Here is a 17,345-nt window from a genome sequence, read left to right on the forward strand (position 1 = left end):
CCTGACCTTATCTGGAAAGAGCTGGCAGGCACATCTCCCAGGTTTTCCGCTCACTCAGTGCTGTGAAATCCTGGGCAGTTAGCCAGCTGGCCAGCTATTTCTCTCTCCTTTAAAGTGGTATGTTTTCTCCTCTGCTTTAGAAGCATGACTGCACCCTGATTTAACCCGGGATAAAGTGCACGTGGACACCAGGGAGATGGAAACCCTACTGTGGCATGTAGGAATTCGAAATGTTCTAATTAATCATGTAAACCCAGCAGAGCAGCAAGTGGCGAGGCCTAGCGTTATTGCAGCCAGGAATGGGGACAGACTGGGACTGCACAGGTAAGCTCCGTGGTCTGAAGTCCCAGTTAACACCTGGCGGGAGAAGGGGAGAAGAGCAGCTCCGTGCTCTCCATACGGGAGAGCGCTCTCAGCCGGCACCTGTTGGTGAGCAAGGGAAAATCACTGAATGGGCCAGGCCTCATCTGCCTTTCAGTTATGTGACAACTTCGGACATTTTGTTTAAAATATAGTTCACTCCTGAGTTTGCAGTGCTATTGTCCCTGCTGGGAAATTACGGGACGAGAGAACTGTCCCAGATCTCCCTTGGGTGCGGGTCACCCTGGCCGCTGACCAGTCAGGCAGAGTTGGGTAAGGAAGCCTGGACAGGACCAAAAAGAGAGGGAAGGCGCTTTTCCCTTCTTTCCTGTGCACGAGCCCCCTCTTAGAAGGTTCAGCATCAAGCAGCTTTAGGACCATGGATTATGCCAAGGCCGTAAAGTCAGGTCGGGCGCTGAGCTGTGGAGCGGCCAGAGCCGAGGTGGCTCTGAGGCAGGTGACGGCGCTGAGGTGGTTTGGGCTGAAGCTAAAGGGACCAGCCACCTACCTGAGGGACTCTGATGCAGGCCTCCCTTCGCAGCTCTCAAAGCTGACATCACTTCAGCTGTTAGCGCCCCTGGAGCAGCCCTAACCGAGCACAATCCTTGGACTCCACCAGTCCAGGATGACAAACTGTAAGTGGAGGAGGTGGGGAGACAGGAAATGACTGTAATGTACCAGCCACTCACAACTGCTGCAGGAGGGCTGAGGTTGGGACGATGGTAGAGACATCGTGGGGGAGGGGGTCTTACCTCATAGAATTTACGAATTGCTGGCTTTGAGGAGTATGTTCTGTTTCCCCCCGTTCCCTCCCCAAGAGAGTTCTCTCTGTTTTAAACCCCTGGATTCTGTTCTTGCAAGTGGGGAAATATTACCATCCAGGGCACCCAGAGGGGTCTATGGTATCCTCTCAATTATCTGACTAGCATGGCAGACGCTGATTTTATTCAGATAATTGGGATTTTGGATAATCGAGAGGACAGAGCACGGTCCTGGCCGGGGGTCTCTGCTCTGCCCTGCCCTACCAGATCTCACCTCGTGCCTGCAGCCGTGCAGGGGGTCCTCTGCAGCTCCGTTGTCATGGCCCTGTTCACTCACTCCCATGACGGCAGGGCCACATTGGGAGCCCCCTTGCAGTCCTGTCTGGGAGTCTGGGCTCTATTTTCCGAAAAGCCTCATTATCGGGATCACTTCCTTGTCCCCCAGCATGAGAGAGACACTGCAGAGGACGTGTATCTCAGGCTGGGGCAGAGGAAGGGATGCGGCTGATGCAGAGGTTTGGATACTAGGGGTTTGGATAAACAGGAGTGTACTGTATATAGGTTCCCAGGTTTCTAGGTGGGAGCTCAAGCTGGTGTTATTTAAGTCTTCAGGAGGAACCCCGAGAAAATGGAGCTGCCCTTTAGCTGCTGAACGCGCCTGGTGGAAGGGTTACACGCAGAAAACCCTGGTGCCATAACTCGCAGTTGACAACCAATAGTCTGTTTAGTTATTTACTGTCAGTGACAGAAAATTCTTATTTCAGACTATTGGGAGACTTCAAGTTACGGCTGCATTAAAGTCTTGTGGGAAATACATCTTGGAGTTCACATGAAGGAAGGATGGATGGATGCCTGTTTCCACATATTCCGTTGTGTTCCTTACAGTATCAGCTCATCTGTCACACCTGCAGCTGATCAGACAGGGACAGGGGGCAGCAATATCTTGGGCTACATTTAGAGACAAGAGGTTAATACAATTCCTCTCTAATGTAGTTATTACCTGACACATACACGAAGGACTTCAGAGCAGCTTAGTACACACTGCAGAATACTTTGCAAAAAAACTTGGCCTAAGAAGGAATGCAATATGAAGCAATGGTTCTCTGGTCTTTGCGCTGGCGCTCTGCACCACAAATGCCTTCTGTAATACCTGCCAATTCCACTGGGTGATCCATGGACAACAGCTCCCGTTAGTATTTTTCATTGTTAAACATCAGTATGAGTGGAAGTGGCAGCTCAGCTGCTGGTGACGGATAATGTGCTGGGGCAAGTTGGAAAATGATTTATTTACTTATTAGGGCTGCATTCAGCCAAGATTCAGTTCCATGGGGGCTGGGTTTAGTACAGATTCAGGAGATGAAGGTGTCTCAGCTGCAGATGAAAACCACCACTTTGGGCATTCATACCACAATGATTATATTATTAATCATGTATATTATGGTAGCAGCTAAAAGCCCCAACCAAGATGGGAGATCCATTGTGCAAAGCACTGTACAAACACGTAATGAGGGACAGAGCGTACCATCTCCAGAGAGAAGACAGAAAAGGGGTGGAAAGGGAAACAGAGGTACAAAGAGGTGAAGTGACTTGACCAAGGTCACGTACGAGATCTGAGGCAGAGCTGGGAATAAAAGTGGGCAACCATGGTTTAGCATGTTGGTTTCTCTCATTCTTCCCCAAACGATTCTGTAGCTTGAGGTTATTAACATCTGCATATGGATTTCCTGTAGTCACAGCAAAGGTTTATGCCCATTTCTCTTCTCCCCCAACCTCTTCTTTAACTGATGCTGACATTTTTTACTTTAGCGGCTTGTTTTTTCTGCTCAATTCCAGGCAGCATGGAGCCCCCTTTCCCTGATAAATTCCTCTGGGCCCATATGCCACTAAAATTTCTGAGATTGTTGTCTGGATGCAGCTGCCAGTCCGACTACTATATAATTTTAAAAATAAAGAAATAAATTCCCATGTCCATCAGAAGTAGCTAAGCCACTGAGTGGAGATGGATCAAAGGTCACTAGAGGGTGACAAAGACCCACCCTTGTGGTAATATAGGCAACCCTGGGTCTGCTGCTTCAATGGTGCACAAAGAAAACCTGCTTAAACCTATTTTCTTTTTGAAATCTGTGCTGCGTAGAAAAACAGGTCCTGCTTTTCTCTTCCTTTTACCAGCCTTTATTTTTGAGATAGCAGTGTACGGGCAGCTCTCTACTCAGCTGCACCCTTCCCTGTAGTCTATGGCCCTTTCTCTTATCGAATGTGGCCTCGGGCCTTTTGCCAGGTGCCCTGAGCATGCTGCTCTGCTGGCTTCAGCACCTACTTGACAACTGGGTTAATAACATCTTTTTCTGTACGGTCGCCATGACAAACCAGAAATACGTCTGTCCATCCTGCTGAGTGGTGATAGTGGTGGAAAGAGCCATCAAGCCCCATGCTACCAGGTAACGAACCTACTGCAACATAAACGCCCATCCTCTGAGTTTGGCAGACAGCAATCCTGCTGACGTTCCCGGCCAATGCTGCTTTGTTACTCAACTACCGACGTCTGGAAATCAGCATTTGACACCAATTGCAGAACCAAATCAGTCTGCTGTCATCGTCTAATAAAACAGCCTGTTGAGTTTCCCTATTCTAATTGTACGGGCAGAAGCCCCAACGGACAGCAGAGCTTGTTTATTGATCACTCTTCAGATCTGAAATGGACCTGTGCCACAGGGAGCTGTAAAGGAGGAAAACCATTTAAAATACATTCTAAATGCTCCTTTGCAGAATTAATGAACAGGAAACTGGGCTGTGTGTTACCAGGATGCATGATAAAGTAAATGTTGGTAACCTGCATTGCATTCGATTCCACAAGAGAATTCTGCTTAATCAAAGCTAGAAAGAGACAAGAAATGATAAAGGAGCCATTTATTTCCAGGACTCCAAACTGGACTAGTTTATTACTGCGAAGTTTCAGCAAATTCTGAATTGATTAGCGATATAATGAAAAGCATAAGATCATGTGGAACAAATCATAGAAGGTGAAAACCTATCAAATGATCTAATTCATTCCCCTGGGGATAAGTGGAAAAATGCATGAAATACCTCCCATGATTCCTTAAGTAGCTATGGGAAGTTCATCAGGCAATACAGACGTGCTGCATTAATTTGGAGGCTGTTTTGACACAGTCTCATAATGAAGGTTAATGCCCAACTCAGCACTGCCACAGCACTTTGAACCTCCTGCTTCAGTTGCCTCCCGCCGTTCCCCTGTTTCCCATACTCACCAGCTGGTCGAGCCGTTGTAGCATGGTAGTGCATATTGATATCACATGTATCCCCTCCCTCATTGTTCGGATCTTCACCTAGAGGCTTTGCATATCTGTGCCATTGTTTCAGTCCTATTAAATCAAAAAGCAGTGGTGCACAGATGTGCAATGAAAATGTTAAACTATGCGTTGCCTTTTTAGGAATCGGTACAATTTCCACAATCTGCCAACCTCCGATAATTATCCTAACACCTGCAGTTTGCCTGGAATTCCATCGCGGGTGCCTTCCTGCGGCTCGCTCGGCTTATTTCCAGCTGCCTTTTGTTTGCTGAACGCCCTCTTCAGCATCGGGGTTATTGCTACTGAAGCAACATTTCTGAGCACCGGAGTCAGCTGGAGAGAAGGAGAGAATGCTCCTTTCCCTCTCTGCACCAGGCCCTGCCGGGCTAGCGCAGCCCGGGATTAGCACTTCATTTATAATCTTTAAGAAGTTTGACATCTTTGCTTTTACGCCCCTGGGTGCCCAACCGGTTGCCACCAAATAGGTATTTAAAACAATCAGCCCAGTGTAGGTGGGGTTCAGGATTGGGCGAGCGGTGAGCTGTGACTCTTACTCGTTTGCTAAACTCTGTTTTATTGTAACTTTGCCCTCGCAGCCCACCCTGCCCTGTTTGTCCACCTGGTGCATCCTGTCTGGCTTGCAGATTGTGAGCTCTCTGGAGCAGGGACTGTCTTTGCTACTTGTCTGTACAGAGAGGCTCTAAGCTTAGATTGTAGTTCCTAGGTGCTGCTATAATGTAGATGATTAATAGTAACAATGGACTTGCGTAATAAGCTATGGTGTCTCTCTTCACTGAGTGACTCTTCAACCCATCCCAAGTCCCCGCTCTGGCCACTGGCTCCATGGTGGTGCCTATGCAGAGACCCACTGAGGTTAGTGGGCGTTTGCTTGGGCACACGGGCCCACCTGCAGGATTCACGACCCAGTTGGCAGCGACAGAAGTTGTTATCTGGTGGCCGCATTGGCCTATGACATGAGTCAGTGGCCTCTGGGGAAAAAGGTCCCTGAAGCCACCAGTCCTCACAGGCAATCTTGGCTGAGAGGTGACAGACTGAACAACCCTCTTGCCTCAGAGGTGCAGGTTTAAGAGCTTTCCCGAGGCGTGTTCAGGGGGGTCGTATGCAATAGGCGGCGCTGCTTCTGTAGGGCTCCAGTTGTTCTGCAGCTAATGGGCTGCTCTGTGCACAGTGCTCCGTTTATCACTTCAGCTCCATCCACGAGTTCCACAGTCGTTCTAGCCCGACGAGCATGAAGATGGCAAAAAGTTCAAAATGCAGACTAGAGAATAGTGAGGTCAGACAACGATGCATACCTCAAACAAGAAAAAACGGTCACAGGAATCCAAAGGACGTAGGTCGTCATCCAGCGTTTTCGCTGCTTAGGAGACTCGGGGTCAGCAGTGTGGAGTCGGGAACGCCCTCCTGCGAGAAAAGATTGAGCTGAGCAGCCGTTCAGTCGGTCTGCAACATCCTCAGCTCCGCCGCAGCTACAGACCCCCTTTGCTGCTCTACCCTGTCTGAAACAGCTGAGCTTACACCAGAGAGAGTCTCTTACTAGGCTGAGTGACGAGGAAGGCGTTTCTTACAGAGGGAGCAGCTCGTTCCCATTCTTCTCGCCACAAGGGGGCAGCGTCCGCTGTAGCGATAGTAGATAACGTATTCCAGACTGGTATTCTGTGTAGGTGACGAGGTGCTCCCCATACATCCCAGTTAGGGTGGTACTGGGGCACTACCAAATGCTGCTACCCGAGTAGAGCGACTCGGATTTTGACATCCACTTCCTTCTACACATAGACTTACTACTTGCAAACAGAGGTGTTTGCAATGCGAATATGTGACTCACAGCAGCCTCTGTTACAAATGAAACATCAAGTCAACTAATTTATAATTTATGGAAACAAAAACTTTTAAAAAGGAGATTGATATTTGACTTGGCCAGGCTTTTTGCTTTCTCCTCTTTTTTCTGCCAAGTTGGCAAATCGTTTAGTATTTTATTCTGCTTTGTTCTAACAGGTTTTCACAAACCACTCCAGAGCAGTGGTGAGAAATAGCCATGCAAGAATGAGATGCACGCCAACTAAGGAAAAATGAACAATTGGAGGGTCTGCAATAACCACTTACATTAACCCCCTGAGTGCTGCTAACGTCTTCTCAAGATTTTTGTCAGTCTCAGGGCTTGTCTACACTACCCCACAGCTCAGACTATGGGGCTGTGATTAGCAGTACTCACCAGCGCTGCTCTGTAACTCCCCCATGTGGATGGAAAGGTTCTTATCTAGCGTTAATGGAGTCCTCTTCCAACAGGAGTTCAAGGAAAAGAGTGAGATTTAAGGTTGGGGAAATCCTGGTTGGGTGGAATACTCAATAAACTTCACGTTTAAATGGAACCTTTAAAGCTTGAAAAAGTGTATTTGTTTAGTGTTTGCACGTCTGCACTTCCGGGTGCTTTCCAGACACAGAGGTAGTGAAATAAAATGATCCAGGCTGTTCTTTCCGGCTTTATGGCCAACTGGAAACTCATGAGAACACTCATTACTTGACCAAAGAGCTCTGGATACAGTTGGGGAAGTTCTGGTAACTAGCCAAACTGCCAATGCTTTGGCTCTTGCCCATTATTAATTATCATGTTCTCTCCCCACATCCCCGGATGTTTAGGGAGGGACGAAGTGCATTTGAAGCATGAGGCAGAAAAATGTCCAAATGTAGGTCTTTGCTAGCCGGCTCAGCTGATTGTAGCCTTTGGAAATGTATCCAAACATTGCTTCTGACCTAGTAACTTCCCGTGGACGTATGAAAACTGGTCACGTGAGTTTACAACACAAAGCTGACACCGACAATGTCTGAAATCAGGTGGTCAGTCAAATCAGAGAAATGCTTTGGCCAGGAACCTTAAAGGGAGAACACGTCCGGGTAGGCATCCAGTCTAGGCCTTCTGGTCCTTTGGCGGTGAAGTGCTATTTTGACACTGAAAGAGTTGAAAGGCAACTTGCCTGTGCTGGGCCAGATTCCCAGGCGGTGTTACTGAAACACTTTCATTGGTGTCTGTGGAGCGATGCTGATTTACAGCCAGTGTGGATCTGGCCCATTAGAACAGAAGAAGGAGGCAGAGGGATTTTTTTTCCTGTTGAAAATGTTCCAGGAAGAGTGAGGATGGGCTGTTTGTGAAGATGAATGACTCGGCGGTTGGCAGATGGTCGCAGGCTGAGAAGTGATGCCAGAGTTGGTCTACACAGGACGTTTTCATTGCCAGCCCAGAATGGCTGGGAGCATTTTATCCTGGTGCGGTGCCAGGAGTCTATGCATGGAACTCTCTTTGTGCACATATCGCGTGGAGAGCCTAGAGACAACTCTGGGTAAAGCCAAGTCAGTAAAGATGCTGCTGCTTTTTGTGTCAAAAAGCCTGGAAAGGGCCTGAGAAGCTGCCTGAGTGCACGGGAGTGTCCCTGCAGTGCGGGAAGGACCACAAAGGCAGGCAAGCAAAGAAGGGAACGCAGGAGTGTTTTCGGTCAGTCTCCGCACTGACACGGAGTTGTATTTTCTGCTAAAAGAAAATCGTTGCTCTGTGAATGAAGAAGCCACCACTGTGAAGGGACTTTACGCTCTGGTCACCTTGACAAGGCAACTAGCTAGAGCAGCAATCGCTCAATGCACAAGTGGAACAAGCAAATAAAATCCATCAGCCCAGTTCCACATGGTCCTTTTTATGCCCACATCTAGCAAGCCACCTGCTACTGCCACCGCTGCTGTCTGGCTGCCGTTGGGTGTAGTGATTGTTTTGTGCTGGAACTGCTCTGGACCAATTGCAACCTGTGCATGAGTTTACTTCATGGTGCCCTGACCCATGAGGCCAGGGGCTGCAAAGCTGAAATCCCAGAGAGCTGTGTGTGGGAACAGCACCTGGTGGCATAGTTCTCGTGGAGCAGGTCAGTGGGAGGACAGCTACCACAGACATGCGGATAGAGTTTTAGGTGGGTGAGGTTTGCAGTAAGAGTGAGTTCTGGCCCTCCATCATCCGGACACTTATTATTTCAGACTAGGGGGCTAATCAAACTCCCGCTGTCTCAACTGGGGTTGCTATCTTTCTTATATGCAAACGTATCTCCTGTCTCTGCATGTTTCTTTTGACTGTTTTGCCTTTCCCCCCAAATCTACAGCTCCTTGTGTTCCACGTTCCCAGTGACTCCTGAGTGCTTGCCAGTGGGGGGGACACTGCCTGCAAAGGTGAGCAGGAGGCTTTAATTTAATTTTCCAGAGTATGGCTTTTGGGGGTTGCTTGCTTTGTTTTGCTCTCTGATTTTCCTGCACGCTCCCTGAGCTCAGCTTTGGAGCTGGGGGCTGGTTGCAGGTCCCAGATTCACAGCTGCTCTGCCCTAGTGCAAGTGAGGGCTGCACAGGCGTGTCCCTAATTTATGCCACTGGGGCAATATTCCTCAGAGACCTGATGCCACTTGAGGATGGGTTGCAGCGGCGCTCCACCGTGTCATGCCTCCTTCCCTGAAATGCTCTCGCTATGCTCTCATTCTGAGCAACGGAGGGTTCCCCAGCACAGGGCAATTCCCTGGGTCATTTCCAGATGCTTTAAAATGCTGAGCTGTTCACCCAGTGCAGAGTGGCTTTTGAGACCTTGAGAATCCAGCCCTTACAGTTTGTGAGAAACAGTGTGGGGAGCTGAGCTGCAGTTTGGTTAACAAATTTCGAATTTCGATTGAATTGGCCAGTTTCAGCTGCAGATCAAAGGTCAGCTAGTTGAGTGAATTCAAACAGAAATCAGTCACTTACCTGTATATGCATTTGTATGTGTCTTAAAGACTCTGAGACAAATTCTCTGCTGCCATGATTCCAGCGAAGTCCGTCAATTTGACCTGCACATGTCCGATATATTGGAAATTGTGTTATGCCCAAATTTGGGGCAGGTAAAATAGGTTTGGAGGCAGGGAAATGAGTGAAATGAGAAAACGTTAACACTACACAGAAAGGTAGCTGAAATGAAGTTCTATCCTTTCTCACTTCTAACAGTGTTCCCTAGAGGTTAGCAAGCCTAGGACCAGAGCCTCCAGGGGTGTGAATCAGTGTTACTCAACTGAAATCAATAGAGCCACACTGCTTTACAAAGGCTGAGGGGCTGGCCCTTCATTTTAATTGTTTGTGTGGCACTTTAGCTGTTGTGGTCCATTTTGTACTAGTGCATTAATAATGGTAACGTACTAGAGTAAGTGCCCCTAGTTTTTGTCCTTAGAAAAGTAAATGGGGAAATTGGGCTTTTATATGTAGTAATGTACCCAAACCAACCTCATGTAAACATCACTAGGACTAAATTACAATTAAACGGCGATCACTAAAACTGACTTTGTCTTTGTATCAAATGCTGCAAAACATGTGTGTTTTTTTCAATATAGGCTTAATGTAAAAGCCCAAGTGTCTGTAAAATGTCATTTCTTAAAAAAGAAGCTTGATCTCACCAGAGCTTGGAAGAAATGTGATGAAACTGTAAGTGATTGAGTTAAACATCCCTGAAAATCAGGTTTATAGTTGCAATGCTGACAGAACCTCTGTGGCGGTTGAGTTTCACTGCTATAGCAACTATCAGCAAATACGTGGAAAGGACAGCATAGAAAAACCTGGGTTGGGCAATATGCTGACTCAAGAGAGGAGTGAAGTGTTGATTAATATTGGCATACGAGGTGGCAAAGAATTCCAGAAATGAGTGCGTGGATTGTGGGACTACGTGTAGGTTGTGATGGATATTCTCATAGGTACATTTGATTTTGTCTGAGGGAAAAAGAGACATGGTTAATAGCTACTCCTAGTCTTAATTTTTCCTTCCGCTTTTTTTAAATTCAAAGGATCTTCTCCAATCGCAGCCACCCTTCCCCTATATACTTATGGCTTTTGATTTTTAGTTTTGACCAGTAAAGACTGATAAAACATCCCCAATCCAAAGAAAGGAAGAGAGAGCCACTAAAACATCAGAAAAACAGCGCAAGTGGTTACTTGTATCTAAGGCAGCGGTTCCCTAAGACTTCCCTGCATGACCCCAGTTCCACACGTATTGCTTCCCACAGCCCCAGACAGCGTGGAGGATGCCATTTAAAAACCTCTCATGCACCACACATTTGTGAGATCCCACTGCATGGAGGGTGCCATTTTGTGGCGTAAAATCGCATCCCCCATGCAGTGTGACCTTGTACGTACGGTGCATGTGAGGTCACACGGTCTGAGGATGCCATTTTGTAAAACGCCATCCGCCACACGCACGGGATTGCAGCGACCCCATCTGCTGATGGAGCAACTCCACTTGGGGTTGGGACCCATAGTTTGGAAACTGCTAATCTAAGGCCTTGTCTACACACAGAGAAGTAATACGGAGTTGTGATTTCTAAAGTGCACTAATGGGTTGCGCATTAATTGGTCCATGTAGACCCTGCTGGTATGTGCTAAAGGTTCGCTAGTGTGCTTTATTGTAGTGCTGTTTGAAACAGTACTGTGTGAAAATGTGCTAGAGATGGGTCATTACATTATATGCTACTGTAATGAGTAATGTATATAGTGTACGTTACTTGTTGCAGTAAATATAACACCCACACACACACACACCCAAACCCCCCTGAGTTATGGATGGAGACATACAACTAAAAAATTGCTACAAATAATCCTTGACAAATGAAATGAATAGAGCCGGAAACCAGCAGGCCTTTATACACTGCATGGCCGCCATTTCTGAATTCTTCTTCACAAACAAATGTCAAGTTTCACCTCACCTCTGGAGCTTCCTAATGATGTTTCCGTGACAGTGGTTCATGAACAGTGGGGTTGTACGCATCCTTCCAAAATCAGTGTGCTCCCTGCACAACACAGCTCAGCACAATGCACGATTTTGTGCAAATAGCCCATGATATGAGTGGGGACACACAGAGCTTCACCCCTTCTGGGGGCAGCCTTTCCCCCACCTACCTATGCAGCAGACTGGGATATCGGCGTGGTAGTGTCATGGCTTTGTGCCCACCCAATAGGACTATACATGGGGCTAACAAGATGCATGGATATCCATTTTTTAATGTGTGGTTTCCCCCGCACCCTTTGCTTTTATTTAACAGCACTAGAATTAGATGTTTTCCCTGTCAATTTTTCACTGATGTCAAGGCCAGAAGGGACCATTCTGACCATGCAGTCTGACGTCTTGCATAACAAAGCCCATACAACCTGGCCCAGTGATTCCCGTATCAAGCCAAATAACATCTGTTTGAGCTCGAGAGCTCGAGTGTATCGTAACCTTCCAATCCTGGTTTTAAAAATTATGTCACAGAGGCTCACCACATCTCTAGGCAAGTCTTCCAATGGTTAATCACCCTCATAGTTTGGGGGGGAAATTGCATCTTTATTTTGACTCTCTAGCTTCAGCTTCTAGCCCTTTGATCTCATTATGCCTTTTGTTTGCTCGATTAAAGAGCCCACGATCAGTCGTCTTTCCATGTTGGTATTTATAGACCATGATCAAGTCACCTCTTAACCATCTCTTGGATAAACGAGGCAGATAAAGGTTCTTTAGCCTCTCACTGTAAGGCAGTTTTTCTGGACCTAACGTCATTTTTGTAGCTCTATTCTGAACCCTTTCCAAGTTGTCACCATCCTTTTTAAAGTGTGGACACTAAGGGACTCACTACGACCTTTGACAGTGGTAATAACCCCCGTTTCTCCTCAGCTATTCCCCTGCTTAGCTATCCAAGGACTGTGTTTGGTCTTACCTACTGCATCGCACTGGGAACGCGTGTTCAGTTGATCCACCGTGACCCCTAAATCCTGCTCCAGTTCCAAGATGGTCCGGGGTCATTTAATGTTATGATCAACTAGCACCGGACAAAGAGGATTGAGGGTCCCTGCCCCAGCTAGCTAGAGGAGACGTGGGTGGGTACCAAGAAAGCCAAATGACCTGATGGTGATAGGCTGGGTCAGAGTAATGAACTCCAAAGCAGGGCTGTTTTCCCCCTTTGGGGTTTTGTCACTGTCACATTCCAGGTGCAATCCAGGCCACTGAGGGGTGGTGTCCGCACCTGCCCTTTCACCTTGAGTGCCTTAAAATGCTCTGCTGCTGCAGGTCCCTTGTCTGGATGCTCCCAGCCAGCATCTAAGCATGTGGTCTATATGCTACGTGGATGTGGACTAGCAACTCTGACTCCAGCAGCCTCCTTGTTAACTCCCAGCCACATTCTGGTATCCACCAGCTTTTTGGTTACACCTGGCAAGGTGAGCCTAACACCCCCAATTTTCCCCAAGCCCTGCGCTCTGCAATGTCTACTCCTTTCCTGCACCATTCAGAGCAATAATAATGTTTGTTTGCTCCTTTAAAGAGACAAAATGCACCACGTATCACTTTAACTAGCATTAACGATCATTTCAGTTCAAACCTAGTGCTGGGTTTGTTTATCAACAAAAAAGATTAGGGTTAAAAGTGACTTCAGGTATTAAGGATAGAGTTAGAAATGGTTGCAAGCGAATAAAAGGGAAAAATGCTTTCTTGAGGCTGTAACTTAACAAAACGACAGTCCTGCTTCAAGGTAAGATTTTTACCACACGGCCTTCCAGCAAGATGGCTGCCCCCCCCTGTGGTCAGGATCTCCCCCAAAGTCCAAAGTGCCCAGTGGCTTTGTCTTCTGGGGTGAAAAATCACGTGGGGTTCTTTGCTCCTGTCTTTTATAGGCGGGGAACCTCTGAAATGGATTCTTCGAAAGGTTATTCCCCAAAGTAAAGTTCATTCAGGCTGTCATGAAGGTGACGTGGAGTCTGCTGGCTTCTTCACCTACATGTGTTTGTTAAAATGCAAATTGATTCCTGCACTCTCCTCCCCCCGCCCCCCCCCGCCATGCTGCTGAGTTCTCTCCTTCCCTTGTTTGCTTGATGGTTTTGTTTACCTTTCACTCCCATAAATTGCACTCCCATTGTCTCTTCATGTACCCTGGAAGCACCTTCAAGGTGGCAGACCTTCAGCCCTGCCTGGCAGACATACTTTAATAACATAATTCCCAATAGGTTTGTAATTTTGAAATTGTCCTCCCTGCAGACAATATTATTATGCAATAATATTAATGATAGGCATGTTATTAGGTTTTTACTGATATCTTACATTCCACCTTTTAGAGGCAGGTTATGGCATTAGTGCGTTGGGGTACACGGAATAGGTCAGGCCAGCTGAAAGAGATCCCAGTGAGCCCCTTGCCCTGTTGCATTGGGATGCTGTTGGGGCATCGTCACAAAAGGTCAGTGACTATGATTGCAGAAACAAAGCATGTGCAGGTTGAAAAGCACAGGGACTGCATCGTTTCCTGGTAGAGGGTAAAGTGGCTTTAAGAGGTCTTGAACCAGTGTCTTTATAGGCTGCAGCATGATGTGTGAGTGCTCAACCACTGCACCACAAGCTAGGAATGAGAAATTTCAAGGGCTGTTGAGCACTCTGTGAATTTTCACAGTGGCACTGCGCAAAGTTATTTAGCACAGGTGTTTTGGTAATTGTGATGCATTGGGAGAATTCACAGTGCTCAATGGCCCTCAAATGTCCACCTGTTTGAAGTGGTGGTTAAATATTAATGCAGTGGATTATAAGATAAAATATGCAGGGATCCAGGCTGGCTCCGGGACGTTCCTGACACCGGTTTCTTTGTTTGCCTAGGCTCAGTTTGTCATTTTGCGCCAAGCGGGGAGAGAGAAGGTGCTGTACACAGAATGGACTTTACCAGCTGTTAAAGGTGATAGCCTCCTCTGGGCCCCCCATGTCTGCTCTGCTGATGCCATCTGACAGTTCCGCTTCCCATCAGAAGCACAAGTCAGAGGGGAAGGGGGAGAAGAAATGGACTTGCTCCACAAACGCCACCTGGGATGGCTGGTGCTTCCCCAAAGCCCCGGGACTCGGTTGCACAAAGGCTGCAGAGTCTCCGTAAGTGCTCAGCCTCAAAACTCTGGGAAAGGGGAGGGGAGAACCAGCTGTTTTTAAAAAATGCATATAACCCTGGAGGACTCGCAAATCCTGGGGAGAGTTTTCTTTTAATGATCATTTCCGAGTCCCGCTGCTCGTACTAGGAGGGGCCCTTCAGGGAAGGACACTCTCTCCTGTCCTTTCATGCACAAATGAATCGATTAGGAAACTTTGCAAGGATGTAATGTGACCACGAACAAAGCGTTGGGAGAAAACAGCTTTCGTTTTCCTTTCTTTTATGCCTGACAATGGAATATGCAGCGAGAGCTCTCGCTGAACTAAGGGCATGGGCCGGCATTAAAAGGCAATTAAAAACCGATAAATACTTTTTTCAGCTCTGGCTCTGCACTCTCCTAAGCTGGCCCGGGGCCTCCTCCTGTCCGTATTTGTGCTTCGCGCTGCTCTGAAGCAGGGACGTAAAGCAAAGCAAAAGGGGCGGCGAGGCAGCACAGCTGGCCTTTTGCAATGCAAACCTAATAGTTATACAGTGATGAGAGGATGTGAGCGTGGACGCGAAGAATGCGATTCCATCCCGGCCACAACCTTCCTTCTGAATAACCAAACAGCGCTGCTTGGCGTTGTTCCATCGGCGTCTTCCCTTCGGCTGGTCAGCCTAAGGCCGCATGGAGAAAGGCTTGGCCTGCAGTCACTACATCAACGGTTTGAAAGAAAAAAAGTCCAGCAGCCGAAGGGAAAAGGGTCCCGAGTCATACAGAGCAGGTGCCGTGTTTGAGCTCTAGCCCAAGGCCTACCATTTGATGAAGGTGTGACGCTTTACGCAGGGGAGCTACTCCAAGAAAACCTGGTGTGTGTCTGCTACAGCCATGTTGACGTCAACGACTGTTTTACCCTTGTCACCAGGAGGGTCAGATTCGGACCCATCCGCTGCCTAGCAACCCCAAATCATCACGAAAAATGCTGCAGAGTATTGCTAGGCATAGGCAGCTGGGGAAACTGTTCCTTGGGTGGCAGAGTCCACCCCACACTTACCCACAGCACTGGCTCCTGTGCCATGGGGCTGGGCCTAGCTTCCCAACCTAGCCTCCTGGCCCTCACCACTCACAGGAGTCCACCACAGCATAGAACCATAGAATCTCAGGGGTGGAAGGGACCTCAGGAGGTATCTAGTCTGCTCAAAGGAAGACCACTCCCCAGACAGATTTTTGCCCCAGATCCCTAAATGGCCCCCTCAAGGATTGAACTCACAACCCTGGGTTTAGCAGGCCAATGCTCAAACCACTGAGCTATCCCTCCCCTGGCACATAATGCACCTGTTCAGGTGCAGGCAGGGCCCTCCCTTCACCGTGCCCCAAGCCCTTCTGGTCCTGAAGCTGCCAGATGTGGAGCCTCAAGATCTGCCCTTCCCCTGGGACTCCCCTTCCCCTCTATCACCTCAGATAGCCCTTCCCCCCTTCCACTGAGAGTCTCCCCCCATCACCTCAGCATCCCCCTCTTCCTCAGATAGCCCCTTTCCCCATCATCTCAGATCCCCCCTTCCACTGGGACTTCCCTTCCCCTCCATATCACCTCAACATCCCCCCCGTCCCTGGAACTCACCTTCCCCTCCCTAACCTCAGATCCCCCCTTCCACTGGGAGTCCCCCCATCACCTCAGCATCCCCCTCTTTCCCGGGATGCCCCTTCCCCTCCATCACCTCAGATAGCCCCTTTCCCCCATCATCTCAGATCCCCCCTTCCACTGGGCCTTCCCTTCCCCTCAACATCCCCTTTGTCCCTGGAACTCACCTTCCCCCGCATCGCCTCAGCATCCCCCTCTTCCCCGGGATGCCCCTTCCCCTCCATCACCTCAGATAGCCCCTTTCCCCCTTCCACTGAGAGTCTCCCCTTCATCACCTTGGCTCCCACCTGCTGGGACTGAGGCATTTAGCTCCACCTGCCAGCAATCCTCACCTCCTGCCCCAGCCCAGCTCCTACCTTGCCCTGGGCCACTGGACAGTGATAGACCTGGATGGGCTGCCACCTGCCGCCTGTGTTGTAATTTCTCACACGTCGATACAATTCATCCCGCCACTGGTCATTCAGTCCTTCTGCGCCTGCCAGCCGATGCGTGGCGCCTTTCATCTGCCCAAACAATGAAAGCTCAATTTATTGCCAGAAGAGTGAAAAATAAGTCCGTAGCTGCCGATCAGCTGCACAGTACCTGTCATTAGCCTTTACCAATAAATATTTCTGGTACTGTGTTAAGCCAGAAAGGTTTTTTCACTCATTTTATTACTCACAACTATTCAGTATCAGGTCACAGGCCAGTCAACTAAACTGACAACTCGTTTACCAGTTAGTCTTAAGAGACATCCTATGTCACGTGTGGGTGGCCTTGTGCTTTCATTCACTCCTGGATGGAATTCACTTGCTTTTACTTTGTCTCGGGCACACCAACCCAGAAAATTAGTATCGATTGTATCTTAAGTCAGCTTCCCTTTGAAAGCTGTCAGTACTAATTTAATTAGTTGTTGCATAATCATAATACATTAGACTTGGAAATGATAAAGATTTGATGATTAAAGGCCTCGTCAGAGCTTTTGTTTCTTTTCAAACACAAAATGTATTTATTGCCTTTTTTTCCTACAAAATGCTGTTCTTGCCATGCAAATGAGACATGCCCGATTAGGGAGGCCGATTTCATTTGAAAAGATATTTAGAATAATGTTCATAGATGTAATGCTGTTTTTATTATCGGTGGCATCCTTATGTAAACACTACAAGCAATCTCCCATCAGAGTGTCCAGTATAACTCGTTTATTTCTTATTACACTCAAAAAGATCCTTATAACTTAACAGCAGCAGTCAATGTGTACACACCCACACCGCACAGAGCCCATTCTCCGCTAGGGGGAATGCCTGTACCATAAAGAGGAAGCTTGCGGGCTGGGGGTATGCTAGCCTTTTTTCTGAAACACTTCCCATTGCTACAGTGATATGAGGGGTAGTATAG

The 17,345-nt window shown here is 47.9% G+C and overlaps 1 long non-coding RNA gene across 1 annotated transcript; it reads left to right on the forward strand.

Moving 5' to 3' along the window:
• Positions 1 to 154: 154 nt before the first annotated feature.
• On the forward strand, positions 155 to 16,924 carry LOC122173674 (uncharacterized). The gene is made up of 3 exons (XR_006174362.2): positions 155 to 324; positions 8,584 to 8,650; positions 14,091 to 16,924. It is a non-coding gene; the product is annotated as an uncharacterized LOC122173674 (long non-coding RNA).
• Positions 16,925 to 17,345: the final 421 nt, after the last annotated feature.

This window comes from Chrysemys picta, chromosome 7 (assembly GCF_011386835.1).
Source record: "Chrysemys picta bellii isolate R12L10 chromosome 7, ASM1138683v2, whole genome shotgun sequence".
In the NCBI taxonomy this organism is placed as follows: Eukaryota; Metazoa; Chordata; order Testudines; family Emydidae; genus Chrysemys; species Chrysemys picta.